Source organism: Oncorhynchus nerka, linkage group LG7, assembly GCF_034236695.1.
Source record: "Oncorhynchus nerka isolate Pitt River linkage group LG7, Oner_Uvic_2.0, whole genome shotgun sequence".
NCBI classification, from domain to species: Eukaryota; Metazoa; Chordata; class Actinopteri; order Salmoniformes; family Salmonidae; genus Oncorhynchus; species Oncorhynchus nerka.
In genome coordinates this window covers 8,472,774-8,490,088 of record NC_088402.1, presented here as the reverse complement: position 1 = coordinate 8,490,088, position 17,315 = coordinate 8,472,774, and the positions used below count along the sequence as shown (strand labels likewise).

Below are 17,315 nucleotides of genomic sequence, written 5' to 3'. Positions count from 1 at the left end.
GCAGGGCAGGATGGATATAGGTCTATAGCAGTTTGGGTCCAGGGTGTCTCCCCCTTTGAAGAGGGGGATGACTGCGGCAGCTTTCCAATCCTTGGGGATCTCAGACGATATGAAAGAGAGGTTGAACAGGCTGGTAATAGGGGTTGCGACAATGGCGGCAGATGGCGGCAGTTTCAGAAATAGAGGGTCCAGATTGTCAAGCCCAGCTGATTTGTACGGGTCTAGGTTTTGCAGCTCTTTCAGAACATCTGCTATCTGGATTTGGGTAAAGGAGAACCTGGAGAGGCTTGGGCGAGGAGCTGCGGGGGGGGCGGAGCTGTTGGCCGAGGTTGGAGTAGCCAGGCGGAAGGCATGGCCAGCCGTTGAGAAGTGCTTATTGAAGCTTTCGATAATCGTGGATTTATCGGTGGAGACCGTGTTACCTAGCCTCAGTGCAGTGGGCAGCTGGGAGGAGGTGCTCTTGTTCTCCATGGACTTCACAGTGTCCCAGAACTTTTTGGAGTTGGAGCTACAGGATGCAAACTTCTGCCTGAAGAAGCTGGCCTTAGCTTTCCTGACTGACTGCGTGTATTGGTTCCTGACTTCCCTGAACAGTTGCATATCACGGGGGCTATTCGATGCTATTGCAGTCTGCCACAGGATGTTTTTGTGCTGGTCGAGGGCAGTCAGGTCTGGAGTGAACCAAGGGCTGTATCTGTTCTTGGTTCTGCATTTTTTGAACGGAGCATGCTTATCTAAAATGGTGAGGAAGTTACTTTTAAAGAATGACCAGGCATCCTCAACTGACGGGATGAGGTCAATGTCCTTCCAGGGTACCCGGGCCAGGTCGATTAGAAAGGCCTGCTCACAGAAGTGTTTTAGGGAGCGTTTGACAGTGATGAGGGGTGGTCGTTTGACTGCGGCTCCGTGGCGGATACAGGCAATGAGGCAGTGATCGCTGAGATCCTGGTTGAAGACAGCGGAGGTGTATTTGGAGGGCCAGTTGGTCAGGATGACGTCTATGAGGGTGCCCTTGTTTACAGAGTTAGGGTTGTACCTGGTGGGTTCCTTGATGATTTGAGTGAGATTGAGGGCATCTAGCTTACATTGTAGGACTGCCGGGGTGTTAAGCATATCCCAGTTTAGGTCACCTAACAGAACAAACTCTGAAGCTAGATGGGGGCGATCAATTCACAAATGGTGTCCAGGGCACAGCTGGGAGCTGAGGGTGGTCGGTAGCAGGCGGCAACAGTGAGAGACTTATTTCTGGAGAGGGTAATTTTCAAAATTAGTAGTTCGAACTGTTTGGGTATGGACCTGGAAAGTATGACATTACTTTGCAGGCTATCTCTGCAGTAGACTGCAACTCCGCCCCCTTTGGCAGTTCTATCTTGACGGAAGATGTTATAGTTGGGTATGGAAATCTCTGAATTTTTGGTGGCCTTCCTGAGCCAGGATTCAGACACGGCGAGGACATCAGGGTTAGCAGAGTGTGCTAAAGCAGTGAGTAAAACAAACTTGGGGAGGCTTCTGATGTTGACATGCATAAAACCAAGGCTTTTTCGATCACAGAAGTCAACAAATGAGGGTACCTGGGGACATGCAGGGCCTGGGTTTACCTCCACATCACCCGCAGAACAGAGAAGGAGTAGTATGAGGGTGCGGCTAAAGGCTATCAAAACTGGTCGCCTAGAGCGTTGGGGGCAGAGGATAAGAGGAGCAGGTTTCTGGGCATGGTAGAATATATTCAGGGCATAATGCGCAGACAGGGGTATGGTGGGGTGCGGGTACAGCGGAGGTAGGCCCAGGCACTGGGTGATGATGAGAGAGGATGTATCTCTGGACATGCTGGTTGTAATGGGTGAGGTCACCGCATGTGTGGGAGGTGGGACAAAGGAGGTAACAGGGGTATGCAGAGTGGGTCTAGGGGCTCCATTGTGAACTAAAACAATGATAACTAACCTGAACAACAGTATACAAGGCATATTGACATCTGAGAGAGACATACAGCGAGGCATACAGTAATCACAGGTGTTGAATTTGGAACGCTAGCTAAAAACAGTAGGCGAGGCTAATCCGCTAGCACAACAAACAGCAGGTAAAATGGCGTTGACTAGGCAACGGGGCCGACAGGTAAGACAAACAAGCAGAAAGGAGTACCGTGATTAATGGACAGTCCAGCGTGCGTCAGCTATGTAGCCAAGAGATCAGTGTCCAGGGGGCAGCGGTGGATGGGCAGGGAGGCTGGGCTGGCGAGTGTTATCCAGGTTTTTTAAAAACTAACAATGCGGTGAGCTGGAGATACAGCGATTCAGAAAGCTCGCGGGCCTTGGCCAGCAGATGGATCTTTGGCGATGTCGCAGCGGAAAAGCCTGTTGAAACCCCCTCGGACGATTATGTCGGCGGACCAGTCGTGATGGATCGGCGGGGCTCCGAGTCGGCAGTAGAGGGTCCAGGCCAATTGGCAAAATAGGTATTGTTGGACCTCTTCGGCTAGTCGGGAGATGGGCTTAGCTCGAGGCTAGCTCCAGGCTAACTGGTGCTTGCTCTGGGACAGAGACGTTAGCCAGGACTTAGCATAAGCCTCTAAGCCACATGTATAGGCTAATTATTAAAACCATAATCCTTAACGTCACTGCGTCCACACACGGTGACACCGTCTACTGTAGACTACTGTACAGCGCATCATAACCTAACACATTCCATAACCTATACAATTCAACAATCATTCAATTCCCAAACAACAGCATTACATCGTCTGAAGGGGGCAGAAGAAGAGAGAACAACGTGAGATTCTGACGAGAGAGGGAGAGAGATTCCCAGGAGCACATTGAGCGCACCGCGTCGTGAATCTTACCGTCCCATCTCATTCCTTTATCCCGCGTTTCAATATATTCATTTAATTCATAAAAATAATAATCATATGTATGATATCGTTGTTGTTTTGCAATCATTGAATCCGGTTTATACAGCCTATTGTATATGGAAAAGGGCTACCGTCCAATCATTGAATCCGCTTTATACAGCCTATTGTATATAGGAAAGGGCTACCGTCCAATCATTGAATCCGGTTTATGCAGCCTATTGTATATGGGAAAGGGCTACCGTCCAATCATTGAATCCGGTTTATACAGCCTATTGTATATGGGAAAGGGCTACCGTCCAATCATTGAATCCGGTTTATACAGCCTATTGTATATGGGAAAGGGCTACCGTCCAAGCATTGAATCCGGTTTATGCAGCCTATTGTATATGGGAAAGGGCTACCGTCCAATCATTGAATCCGGTTTATGCAGCCTATTGTATATGGGAAAGGGCTACCGTCCAATCATTGAATCCGGTTTATGCAGCCTATTGTATATGGGAAAGGGCTACCGTCCAATCATTGAATCCGGTTTATGCAGCCTATTCTATATGGGAAAGGGCTACCGTCCAATCATTGAATCCGGTTTATGCAGCCTATTGTATATGGGAAAGGGCTACCGTCCAATCATTGAATCCGGTTTATACAGCCTATTGTATATGGAAAAGGGCTACCGTCCAATCATTGAATCCGGTTTATGCAGCCTATTGTATATGGGAAAGGGCTACCGTCCAATCATTGAATCCGGTTTATGCAGCCTATTCTATATGGGAAAGGGCTACCGTCCAATCATTGAATCCGGTTTATGCAGCCTATTGTATATGGGAAAGGGCTACCGTCCAATCATTGAATCCGGTTTATGCAGCCTATTCTATATGGGAAAGGGCTACCGTCCAATCATTGAATCCGGTTTATGCAGCCTATTGTATATGGGAAAGGGCTACCGTCCAATCATTGAATCCGGTTTATGCAGCCTATTGTATATGGGAAAGGGCTACCGTCCAATCATTGAACCCGGTTTATACAGCCTATTGTATATGGAAAAGGGCTACCGTCCAATCATTGAATCCGGTTTATGCAGCCTATTGTATATGGGTCCAATCATTGAATCCGGTTTATGCAGCCTATTGTATATGGGAAAGGGCTACCGTCCAATCATTGAATCCGATTTATGCAGCCTATTGTATATGGGTCCAATCATTGAATCCGGTTTATGCAGCCTATTGTATATGGGTCCAATCATTGAATCCGGTTTATACAGCCTATTGTATATGGAAAAGGGCTACCGTCCAATCATTGAATCCGGTTTATGCAGCCTATTCTATATGGGAAAGGGCTACCGTCCAATCATTGAATCCGGTTTATGCAGCCTATTCTATATGGGTCCAATCATTGAATCCGGTTTATGCAGCCTATTCTATATAGGAAAGGGCTACTGTCCAATCATTGAATCCGGTTTATACAGCCTATTCTATATGGGTCCAATCATTGAATCCGGTTTATGCAGCCTATTCTATATGGGAAAGGGCTACCGTCCAATCATTGAATCCGGTTTATACAGCCTATTGTATATGGGAAAGGGCTACCGTCCAATCATTGAATCCGGTTTATGCAGCCTATTCTATATGGAAAAGGGCTCCCGTCCAAGCATTGAATCCGGTTTATACAGCCTATTGTATATGGAAAAGGGCTACCGTCCAATCATTGAATCCGGTTTATGCAGCCTATTCTATATGGAAAAGGGCTCCCGTCCAAGCATTGAATCCGGTTTATACAGCCTATTGTATATGGAAAAGGGCTCCCGTCCAAGCATTGAATCCGGTTTATACAGCCTATTGTATATGGAAAAGGGCTACCGTCCAATCATTGAATCCGGTTTATGCAGCCTATTCTATATGGGAAGGGCTCCCGTCCAAGCATTGAATCCGGTTTATACAGCCTATTGTATATGGAAAAGGGCTACCGTCCAATCATTGAATCCGGTTTATGCAGCCTATTCTATATGGGAAGGGCTCCCATCCAAGCATTGAATCCGGTTTATACAGCCTATTGTATATGGAAAAGGGCTACCGTCCAAGCATTGCACACTATAATTGAACAAACAAAACATGATCATTATGCCTATATAATGGAAACAACGGTTCTCCAAGACGAAATAAATATTATTTCTTGCACATCTTTCAGCATATCTCAGAGAACACACGCGGTATTCGATCAACAATAGCGAGCCCAACGTACCCCTGCAACGCTGTCAAACCATTAACTATTCTAAACCGATATAAAACATTTCAGGCAGATGCGAAAGATGTGTTGATTGATTGTAAACAAGCATCATTCATTCATTCGGTTAATTCTTACCCTTTATCTAAGAGAGAGCTTCGCAAGCTCCTGATCACCGAGCGTCGCGATGGGGACGTGGGAGCGAGAGAGACGGGAAGAGATGGGGGGAAGTTCGGTTTTGTCTGGCTGCGTCCTCCGGTCGATAGATGTGAGATGGGAGAGAGTCCGGACTGGCTGCTTGGAACACACAGCTACTGTCTCTACTTCTTTCTCTTCTTATGCTGCTACTGCGGCTGAGCCCTGCAAACCATGTTAACGTGACACCGTCACACTCAAGCCTCGTGAGACAACAACCAGCGGACAGAGAGAGGCAGATAACGGGCGGGTGGGCGCGTGCTTTCATGGGGATAAGAGAGCGAGAGAGTTGGTAGATGGGATTTAAGGAGGGGGGGGGGTATCCGAGGGATTGCGTGGTACGAGTTTAATTAGATAGCCATACGCCTATTGGCACAGCAGTTTGTGTGTCAGGGCGCACAGGCAGTTCTCTCTCTCGCTCTCTAGACTTGAGAGGATGGAGTTCAGTAGACATTATGGATAAAAGATAGAGCGCCGCTATATCCTCCTAGAATATTACAGGCTATTTACAAATAGTGGCCATAATCATTTCCGTTAACCCTTTCATAAATAGACCATTGACCAACTAGCCTTACTGGTTACTAACACTTTGGGTTCAAATGTATATCATCTTACCAATTTGACAAGCCTTCAATTGACCAGGTGTCATATTAAAGTTTGGATGAATGTTGCTATATAGCACATTATTACTTTAAACAACTGATATAAGGACCAGAACATGAGATGAAGTAGAAATGACCGTGGGCATTGTTTAATGCGTTTCATTCGACAAGACGTTCCACTCGTTCCAATGTAACTCAGCAGAGGAGCATTGCGGTTGCCTTGAAAGGACAACCAGAATATCAACGCACAACATATTTCCCCTACCCTTTACTTTTGATGCCTCATAAGGAAAAAGTAAATATTCACTGTTTTGCACATGATTTTATTTACAGTCTTTATCAGTAAAGAAACGTCATTCTTTATTTTTAATATAAAAGTTATAAAAGTTATGTAACAATGGAACTTTTCAGAATGTGTGTTTCCTGAGCTAGGGAAAGAGTCCTCATTACCCTGCACTAACTTAACCCAGGGGTGTTGGAGGTTATTCTATCTTTCTCTTGCAGGGTAATGAGGACGTACAGGTGAGTGAGTCTACAGTCACATTGTCTCTGAGTCTGAGTGGTGATGGTGTATGCCTAGTGTGGAGCACTTTCCATATTTGTAGGCTGCTGTGGGGGATGTTCAGGTGATGGCTCGTAGTCATGGTAGGTCTCCAGTAGCAGATCTGTGTTCGTCAGTTGACATGAGTCATCTCCGAGGTTGGTTCCTGGCAACAGTGTCGCCTCCAGAAGATGTTCTCTAGTGTGTGAACTGTGTAGGACTCAGGTCCTGTTTTGTGGGACCACTGTTTCTGGTATCCATCATTTTGGACCTTTGTAGTACTTCCTGAGCAAAAAAAAACTCTCTCCAGCTGTGAATCTTATGTCTTTTTCTTGGTCTGGATGATTATTTCGGCGAGGCCATTCTCTGGCGGGTGATATGGCCCTGATTTGTTATGCTGGATTCCATTTGCTTCCATGAATGAGCAGAACTCTTCAGACACCATTTTCGCTGTCGTGTCTTTGGCATCATTTAAACTGAAGACTTATTTATCAAATCACTCTCTGTCATTTTTATTACGCGATTAAACTGATTAATCACGTAACTATAATTAACTAGGAAGTCGGGGACACCAAGGAACATATTCAGATTACAAAGTTATAATTTTCCTAATATAACTTTTCAGATATTTTAATATCTGATCAATTAGTCTTCTGATTAATGACTTATTCTTTATTTTACCTCACGTTAGTCTCATTCCAAACGTCGTAAATTGTTGGTTATCTGCACGAACCCAATCTTCACTATGAGTCATCCATACATCAATTGTCTTAAATTATTTATTTACTAACTAACTAAATAATCACAGAAATGCATAAACAAACAGTAGATAGTTACAAGGAAATGATAATGGAGTGGGACAAACCGGCATCGCGGCTTGGTGTACAAAAGGGAAGTGGTGGTCGACTGAGAGAAGACAACACACAGTTGATAACAGGTCTATGGTCCGTCACCAATTATAAATCGTCGTCTGAACAGAAACTGATGGAATTTCTTAACTCTGAATACGATGGCGAATGCTTTATGCTCTTTCTGTTCATAATTGCTCCCGGCTTTACTTAGCGTCCGTGATGCGAAAGCAATTGGCCTTTCTTCACCTGACGACATGATGTGTGACACCACACCAGCACCATAAGGCGAAGCGTCACATGTCAACTGTAACGGCAGGTTGGGGTTGAAGTGGGGATAAGGGCCTCTGACTGAGACTGAGTGAAGAAGCCTTCAGGAAGCCTTCAGGAAAGTGAAAAATGATCTCAGTCAGAGGCCCTTATCCCCACTTCAACCCCAACCTGCCGTTACAGTTGACATGTCTCAGTCAGAGGCCCTTATCCCCACTTCAACCCCAACCTGCTGTTACAGTTGACATGTCTCTGGTTCTGCACAATCTTTGCGTCGTATGTTGGTAGTCCTAAGAAGGATCTCAGCTGACTCGCGTTCTGTTCTGGTTGGAGGTTTATTTGACGGCCTTCACCTTTGATTGGAGCCCCGAACTGTCGATGAGATTGAACCAGGTACTCAACGGAAGGCTGGAAAAACTCACATTTGACCCTGAATCTTATTCTAGTCCTATAAGATAAGGACAACAGAACGTATTTCATTTAACCGTTGAAAGCGAGGAAGAAATGAAGCAACAATAGAGAGAGAAAGAGGAGGAAGGCTAATAACATGAAGGGAAATATTATGAAAGGTCATTATGCGTCAGCATACTAATTATGCAAATAGGCCCAATTATATTTCAAAATTCAAATCAAATTCGCTAGCCTATACTTGTAACTCTGTAGGCCTCATATGCTGCACCAGTATTGCAGTTTCTCTCCCAGCTTTATCATGGTTTGAACGATGTGTGTAACTCCAGCCCATATAATACAGTATAAATACAATACAGTAATACAGTTCACACTCAAAGAAGATGAGCCTACTGGAGGTAGTTTCATTGATTTAACCAGGAGAGCATATAGCTAGCTACATCTATGGGCTGTTATGTTCTTCTGTTGTGTGTAATGTGCAGTAGACTATATCATAATATACCGTATGTTTTTGATAACGTATGATATTACATTAAGCATCTCCAATCAAAAATGTAATCTAGAATCGGCTTCTTATTTCGCAACAAAGCTTCCTTCACTCATGCTGCCAAACATACCCTCGTAAAACTGACCATCCTACCGATCCTTGACTTCGGTGATGTCATCTATAAAATAGCCTCCAACACTCTACTCAGCAAACTGGATGTCGTCTATCACAGTGCCATCCGTTTTGCCACCAAAGCCCCAAACACTACTCACCACTGCGACCTATACGCTCTCGTTGGCTGGCCCTCGCTTCATACTCGTCGCCAAACCCAATGGCTACAGGTTATCTACAAGTCTCTGCTAGGTAAACCAGCTAGCTATCTCAGCTCGCTGGTCACCATAGCAGCACTCACTCGTAGCACGCATTAAGCAGGTATATCTCACTGGTCACCCCCTCCTTTGGTCGCCTTTCCTTCCAGTTCTCTGCTGCCACTGACTGGAATGAACTGCAAAAATCACTGAAGCTGGAGATTCCCATCTCCCTCACTAGCTTTAAGAACCACCTGTCAGAGCAGCTCACAGATCACTGCACCTGTTCATAGCCCATCTGTATACAGCCCATCTATCTACCTCATCCCCTACTGTATTTATTTATTTTGCTCCTTTTGCACCACAGTATCTCTACTTGCACATCCATCCTTTGTACATCACCCATTCCAGTGTTTAATTGCCATATTGTAATTACTTCAGCACCGTGGTCCTTTTAATGCCTTAAAACCCTTATTTGACCTAATTTGCACTCACTGTATATAGACTTAGTTTTCTTTTTTTCTACTGTATTATTGACTGTGTGTTTTGTTCATTCCATGTGTAACTCTGTGTTGTTGTATGTGTCGAACTGCTATGCTTTATCTCCGGCCAGGTCGCAGTTGCAAATGAGAACTTGTTCTCAACTAGCCTACCTGGTTAAATAAAGGTGAAATAAAAAATTATAAAATAATAAACATGTCCTGCATATGTATTGGATAACGGCACAATCATATTAAGGCTTGGGCTCATTAAATGTCTTTAATGTAGGGCTCATTAAATGTCTTTAATAAGGGCTCATAGGGCTCATTAAATGTCTTTAATGTAGAGCTCATTAAATGTCTTTAACGTAGGACTCATTACATGTCTTTAATGTAGGGCTCATTAAACGTCTTTAATGTAGGGCTCATTAAACGTCTTTAATGTAGGGCTCATTAAATGTCTTTAATGTAGGGCTCATTAAATGTCTTTAATGTAGAGCTCATTAAATGTCTTTAATGTAGGGCTCATTAAATGTCTTTAATTATTTTAATTTTTTTTCACCTTTATTTAACCAGGTAGGCTAGTTGAGAACAAGTTCTCATTTGCAACTGCGACCTGGCCAAGATAAAGCATAGCAGTGTGAACAGACAACACAGAGTTACACATGGAGTAAACAATTAACAAGTCAATAACACAGTAGAAAAAAAAGGGGGAGTCTATATACATTGTGTGCAAAAGGCATGAGGAGGTAGGCGGATAATTACAATTTTGCAGATTAACACTGGAGTGATAAATGATCAGATGGTCATCTACAGGTAGAGATATTGGTGTGCAAAAGAGCAGAAAAGTAAATGAATAAAAACAGTATGGGGATGAGGTAGGTGAAAATGGGTGGGCTATTTACCGATAGACTATGTACAGCTGCAGCGATCGGTTTGCTGCTCAGATAGCAGATGTTTGAAGTTGGTGAGGGAGATAAAAGGTTAGATAGCACAGTGTCCAAGGACGGGCCGGATGTATATAGAATGGTGTCGTCTGCGTAGAGGTGGATCAGGGAATCGCCTGCAGCAAGAGCAACATCATTGATATATACAGAGAAAAGAGTCGGCCCAAGGATTGAACCCTGTGGCACCCCCATAGAGACTGCCAGAGGACCGGACAGCATGCCCTCCGATTTGACACACTGAACTCTGTCTGCAAAGTAGTTGGTGAACCAGGCAAGGCAGTCATCCGAAAAACCGAGGCTACTGAGTCTGCCGATAAGAATATGGTGATTGACAGAGTCGAAAGCCTTGGCAAGGTCGATGAAGCCGGCTGCACAGTACTGTCTTTTATCGATGGCGGTTATGATATCATTTAGTACCTTGAGCGTGGCTGAGGTGCACCCGTGACCGGCTCGGAAACCAGATTGCACAGCGGAGAAGGTACGGTGGGATTCGAGATGGTCAGTGACCTGTTTGTTGACTTGGCTTTCGAAGACCTTAGATAGGCAGGGCAGGATGGATATAGGTCTGTAACAGTTTGGGTCCAGGGTGTCTCCCCCTTTGAAGAGGGGGATGACTGCGGCAGCTTTCCAATTCTTGGGGATCTCAGACGATATGAAAGAGGTTGAACAGGCTGGTAATAGGGGTTGCGACAATGGCGGCGGATAATTTCAGAAATAGAGGGTCCAGATTGTCAAGCCCAGCTGATTTGTACGGGTCCAGGTTTTGCAGCTCTTTCAGAACATCTGCTATCTGGATTTGGGTAAAGGAGAACCTGGAGAGGCTTGGGCGAGTAGCTGCGGGGGGCGGAGCTGTTGGCCAAGGTTGGAGTAGCCAGGCGGAAGGCATTGCCAGCCGTTGAGAAATGCTTGTTGAAGTTTTCGATAATCATGGATTTATCGGTGGTGACCGTGTTACCTAGCCTCAGTGCAGTGGGCAGCTGGGAGGAGGTGCTCTTGTTCTCCATGGACTTCACAGTGTCCCAGAACTTTTTGTAGTTGGAGCTACAGGATGCAAATTTCTGCCTGAAGAAGCTGGCCTTAGCTTTCCTGACTGAGTGCGTGTATTGGTTCCTGACTTCCCTGAACAGTTGCATATCGCGGGGACTATTCGATGCTATTGCAGTCCGCCACAGGATGTTTTTGTGCTGGTCGAGGGCAGTCAGGTCTGGAGTGAACCAAGGGCTATATCTGTTCTTAGTTCTGCATTTTTTGAACGGAGCATGCTTATCTAAAATGGTGAGGAAGTTACTTTTAAAGAATGACCAGGCATCGTCAACTGACGGGATGAGGTCAATGTCCTTCCAGGATACCCGGGCCAGGTCGATTAGAAAGGCCTGCTCACAGAAGTGTTTTAGGGAGCGTTTGACTGTGATGAGGGGTGGTCGTTTGACTGTGGCTCCGTAGCGGATACAGGCAATGAGGCAGTGATCGCTGAGATCCTGGTTGAAGACCTCGGAGGTGTATTTGGAGGGCCAGTTGGTCAGGATGACGTCTATGAGGGTGCCCTTGTTTACAGATTTAGGGTTGTACCTGGTGGGTTCCTTGATGATTTGTGTGAGATTGAGGGCATCTAGCTTAGATTGTAGGACTGCCGGGGTGTTAAGCATATCCCAGTTTAGGTCACCTAACAGAACAAACTGTGAAGCTAGATGGGGGGCGATCAATTCACAAATGGTGTCCAGGGCACAGCTGGAAGCTGAGGGGGGTCGGTAGAAGGCGGCAACAGTGAGAGACTTATTTCTGGAGAGAGTAATTTTCAAAATTAGTAGTTCGAACTGTTTGGGTATGGACCTGGAAAGTATGACATTACTTTGCAGGCTATCTCTGCAGTAGACTGCAACTCCTCCCCCTTTGGGAGTTCTATCTTGACGGAAAATGTTATAGTTGGGTATGGACATCTCAGAATTTTTGGTGGCCTTCCTGAACCAGGATTCAGACACGGCAAGGACATCAGGGTTAGCAGAGTGTGCTAGAGCAGTGAGTAAAACAAACTTAGGGAGGAGGCTTCTGATGTTGACATGCATGAAACCAAGGCTTTTTCGATCACAGAAGTCAACAAATGAGGGTGCCTGGGGACATGCAGGGCCTGGGTTTACCTCCACATCTCCCGCGGAACAGAGGAGGAGTAGAATGAGGGTGCGGCTAAAGGCTATCAAAACTGGTCACCTAGAGCGTTGGGGACAGAGAATAAAAGGAGCAGATTTCTGGGCATGGTAGAATATATTCAGGGCATTATGCGCAGACAGGGGTATGGTGGGGTGCGGGTACAGCGGAGGTAAGCCCAGGCACTGGGTGATGATGAGAGAGGTTGTATCACTGGACATGCTGGTTGTAATGGGTGAGGTCACCGCATGTGTGGGAGGTGGGACAAAGGAGGTATCAGGGGTATGAAGAGTGGAACTAGGGGCTCCATTGTAAACTAAAACAATGATAACTAACCTGAACAACAGTATACAAGGCATATTGACATTTGAGAGAGACATACAGCGAGGCATACAGTAATCACAGGTGTTGAATTGGGAGAGCTAGCTAAAACAGTAGCTAAAACAGTAGGTGAGACAACAACAGCTAATCAGCTAGCACAACAACAGCAGGTAAAATGGCGTTGACTAGGCAGGGAGGGTCGGATTAACTACACACAGAGCCTGAGTGCGGCTGGGGCCGACAGATAAAACATAAACAAGCAGAATGGAGTACCGTGATTAATGGACAGTCCGGCATGCATCAGCTATGTAGCCAAGTGATCAGTGTCCAGGGGGCAGCGGTGGATGGGGCAGGGAAGCTAGACTGGCGAGTATTATCCAGGTTAAAAAAACTGGCTGGCTGTGCAGAAGGTAAAAGGTAAAAGCCGCTAGGAGTGGCTAACAATGACTAAATAGCTTGTAGCTAGTTAGCTTCTGGAGGTTCTTGAGTGTGTTCTAAAAATTAAAAATAATAGCGATTCCGTATCACATTGGGTGAGGCAGGTTACCGGAAGTTATAAACAAATAAAAATCGAAAAGAGATTGAAAGTAAATATGGGTCCAGTGAGTGGTTGGGACGCGGCGATTCAGACGGTTAGCAGGCCTGTGCTAACAAGCTAACAGTTAGTAGGCCGGGGCTAAACAAGGTAGCAGTTAGCGGACCGGGACTAAACAAGCTAGCAGTTAGCAGGCCGAATTAGCAAGCAAGGAGATAGCAAGGGCTAGAAAGTTAGCCTTTGGGGGAAGTCGCGATGGGATGAGTCTGTTTATGCCTCTTCATGCGGTGACATCGATAGACCGGTCGTGGGTCCGGATATTGTAGCCCAGGAGTATGCTTCGGTGGTAGCACAGGAGCTCTGGCCGGGCTAGCTTCAAGCTAAGTGGGTGGAAACGCTAGCCAGGAGTAATCATCCGGGGTTGCGGTTAGTTAGTTAGCTAGTTGTGAAGATCCAGCTGAAAATGTTCCGTTTGCGGTGGGAATCCGGGGATAAAAAAATAAATAATAATAGGTCCGTTATGCTCTGGTTAGAGTCGCGTTGTTCGAACTGGCGAGAGCTTTCCGAGCTAAAGGTTAGCTGATGACCGGTTGGCTGAAGACCGCTAGCAATGGTTTGCTGACTGATAGCTGGTAGTTAGCTGGCTAGCTTCAGTTGAGGGGTTCCGGATCCGAAGTAAATATAAATAATTTAGAAAAAAAAGCAGATCCGCGCTACATTGGGTGAGGCGGGTTGCAGGAGAGTATTTAGAAGTTGAGGTTTAGCAAAATGTTTTAAAAGATATGCGAAGAAAAATATGTAAAAAACTATATATACATGGGACACGACAAGACGTCTGACTGCTACGCCATCTTGGATTTTAGTTTTTAATGTAGGGCTCATTACATTTATTTAGTATAGGGCTCATTAAATGGATTTAAACTAGCTTGAATTTTCGATCAAAGCTCTAATCAAATCAAGACATAGGCCTATTTGTATTCTTTAAAATGATTTTGAATGACAATTCCGGTTTTGGCCGGAAATCCCGTGTTTCCCAGGAGAAAAGTGATTAAATTGCAGAATGGAACATTTTAAAATACTGGGAAAATATTCAACCTTAATTAACTTTGACTTTGAAGTCACCGCAGAGTCTGATGGTTCCATCTTTATTCATTACTGGAACGACAGGTGTAGCCCATTCACTAACACTCAGGACAGGTGTAGCCCATTCACTAACACTCAGGACAGGTGTGGCCCATTCACTAACCCTCAGGACAGGTGTGGCCCATTCACTAACACTCAGGACAGGTGTAGCCCATTCACTAACACTCAGGACAGGTGTAGCCCATTCACTAACACTCAGGACAGGTGTAGCCCATTCACTAACACTCAGGACAGGTGTAGCCCATTCACTAACACTCAGGACAGGTGTAGCCCATTCACTAACACTCAGGACAGGTGTGGCCCATTCACTAACACTCAGGACAGGTGTAGCCCATTCACTAACACTCAGGACAGGTGTAGCCCATTCACTAACACTCAGGACAGGTGTAGCCCATTCACTAACACTCAGGACAGGTGTAGCCCATTCACTAACACTCAGGACAGGTGTAGCCCATTCACTAACACTCAGGACAGGTGTGGCCCATTCACTAACACTCAGGACAGGTGTAGCCCATTCACTAACACTCAGGACAGGTGTAGCCCATTCACTAACACTCAGGACAGGTGTAGCCCATTCACTAACACTCAGGACAGGTGTGGCCCATTCACTAACACTCAGGACAGGTGTAGCCCATTCACTAACCCTCAGGACAGGTGTGGCCCATTCACTAACACTCAGGACAGGTGTAGCCCATTCACTAACACTCAGGACAGGTGTAGCCCATTCACTAACCCTCAGGACAGGTGTGGCCCATTCACTAACACTCAGGACAGGTGTGGCCCATTCACTAACACTCAGGACAGGTGTAACCCATTCACTAACACTCAGGACAGGTGTGGCCCATTCACTAACACTCAGGACAGGTTTGGCCCATTCACTAACACTCAGGACAGGTGTAGCCCATTCACTAACACTCAGGACAGGTGTAGCCCATTCACTAACACTCAGGACAGGTGTGGCCCATTCACTAACACTCAGGACAGGTGTAGCCCATTCACTAACACTCAGGACAGGTGTAGCCCATTCACTAACACTCAGGACAGGTGTAGCCCATTCACTAACACTCAGGACAGGTGTAGCCCATTCACTAACACTCAGGACAGGTGTAGTCCATTCACTAGCACTCAGGACAGGTGTAGCCCATTCACTAACACTCAGGACAGGTGTGGCCCATTCACTAACACTCAGGACAGGTGTGGCCCATCCACTAACACTCAGGAGAGGTGTAACCCATTCACTAACACTCAGGACAGGTGTAGCCCATTCACTAACACTCAGGACAGGTTTGGCCCATTCACTAACACTCAGGACAGGTGTAGCATCCGCTACAAGACCATGGTGCTTGTCTACGGAGCTGTGAGGGGAACGGCACCTCAGTACCTCCAGGCTCTGATCAGGCCCTACACCCAAACAAGGGCACTGCGTTCATCCACCTCTGGCCTGCTCGCCTCCCTACCACTGAGGAAGTACAGTTCCCGCTCAGCCCAGTCAAAACTGTTCGCTGCTCTGGCCCCCCAATGGTGGAACAAACTCCCTCACGACGCCAGGACAGCGGAGTCAATCACCACCTTCCGGAGACACCTGAAACCCCACCTCTTTAAGGAATACCTAGGATAGGATAAAGTAATCCTTCTCACCCCCCTTAAAAGACCTAGATGCACTATTGTAAAGTGGCTGTTCCACTGGATGTCATAAGGTGAAAGCACCAATTTGTAAGTCGCTCTGGATAAGAGCGTCTGCTAAATGACTTAAATGTAATGTAAATGTAGCCCATTCACTAACACTCAGGACAGGTGTAGCCCATTCACTAACACTCAGGACAGGTGTAGCCCATTCACTAACACTCAGGACAGGTGTAGCCCATTCACTAACACTCAGGACAAGTGTAGCCCATTCACTAACACTCAGGACAGGTGTAGCCCATTCACTAACACTCAGGACAGGTATAGCCCATTCACTAACACTCAGGACAGGTGTAGTCCATTCACTAACACTCACTAGATCCAGTACTCCACACTTGAATTGTCTGACTCACTCAGTTTCTACTGTTGGTTTTATGGCGTATGGGACAGGCCAAGCTTTGAAGCCTTTTGGCTTGCTGTCTGGTTTCACGGTCAGTTTAACCGTTCTTCATACTGCCAAGTTCTCCATTGAACACAGTGTGTTTCCTCAATATCCCTTGTAGGTTTGTGTCCTCTTTTACAACCATGTGATTATCCTGCCAGTTTAGTTTGATCTTTTCTAGCCATGTGATTATCCTGCCAGTTTAGTTTGATCTTTTCTAGCCATGTGATTATCCTGCCAGTTTAGTTTGATCTTTTCTAGCCATGTGATTATCCTGCCAGTTTAGCCCATTCACTAACACTCAGGACAGGTGTAACCCATTCACTAACACTCATCTTTTCCAGCCATGTGCGTCCTAGCAGAGCTGGATGGTTGCCTTTGGCGATGTAAAGTGGTAGCTTTACCTTCTGTTTGTTGAGCTCCGTTGTAACATTCACGCTTCCTCTCACTGGAAGTCTCAGCAGAGTATGTTTTCAGCGTCATCTTCGTGGGCTTTGGGTGTGAGGTGATGCAGTTTATTCTTGTATACAATCTTAGACAGCATAGATACGGCTGCTCCAGTGTCACCCAGTATCCGTGTCCACTGTCTGAAATGGAGAAAACATGTAAATACTCTTCCCCTTCAGACAGGGTATCATTGTCTTCATCCTCTTTGTTTTCCATTTGATGCACTTTCTTTTGTACTTCCTGAAGTCGCTTTTTTTTTAGTCTTTAAAAATGTTTTTTTTTACGTGCACATTTGATGTGACCCTTTCTGCCTCAACCTCTGCAGTCTAAATCTTTGCACCAACACTCCTCTGCTTAGTGAGCTGGTTCCCCACAGCGATAGCACAGCTTGGTGACCTGGTTCCCCACAGCGATAGCACGGCTTGGTGACCTGGTTTCCCATAGCGATAGCACGGCTTGGTGACCTGGTTCCCCACAGCGATAGCACGGCTTGGTGACCTGGTTCCCCACAGCGA

The 17,315-nt window shown here is 45.9% G+C and overlaps 1 protein-coding gene across 1 annotated transcript in view; it reads right to left on the bottom strand.

Moving 5' to 3' along the window:
• LOC115122616 (hippocalcin-like protein 1) overlaps positions 1-5,499 on the bottom strand; it is a 99,606-nt gene extending 94,107 nt beyond the window's left edge. Inside the window, exon 1 of the mRNA XM_065020145.1 lies at positions 5,201-5,499. The gene's annotated coding sequence lies outside the window, so the exon portion shown is untranslated. The remainder of the gene's footprint in view (positions 1-5,200) is intronic.
• Positions 5,500-17,315: the final 11,816 nt, after the last annotated feature.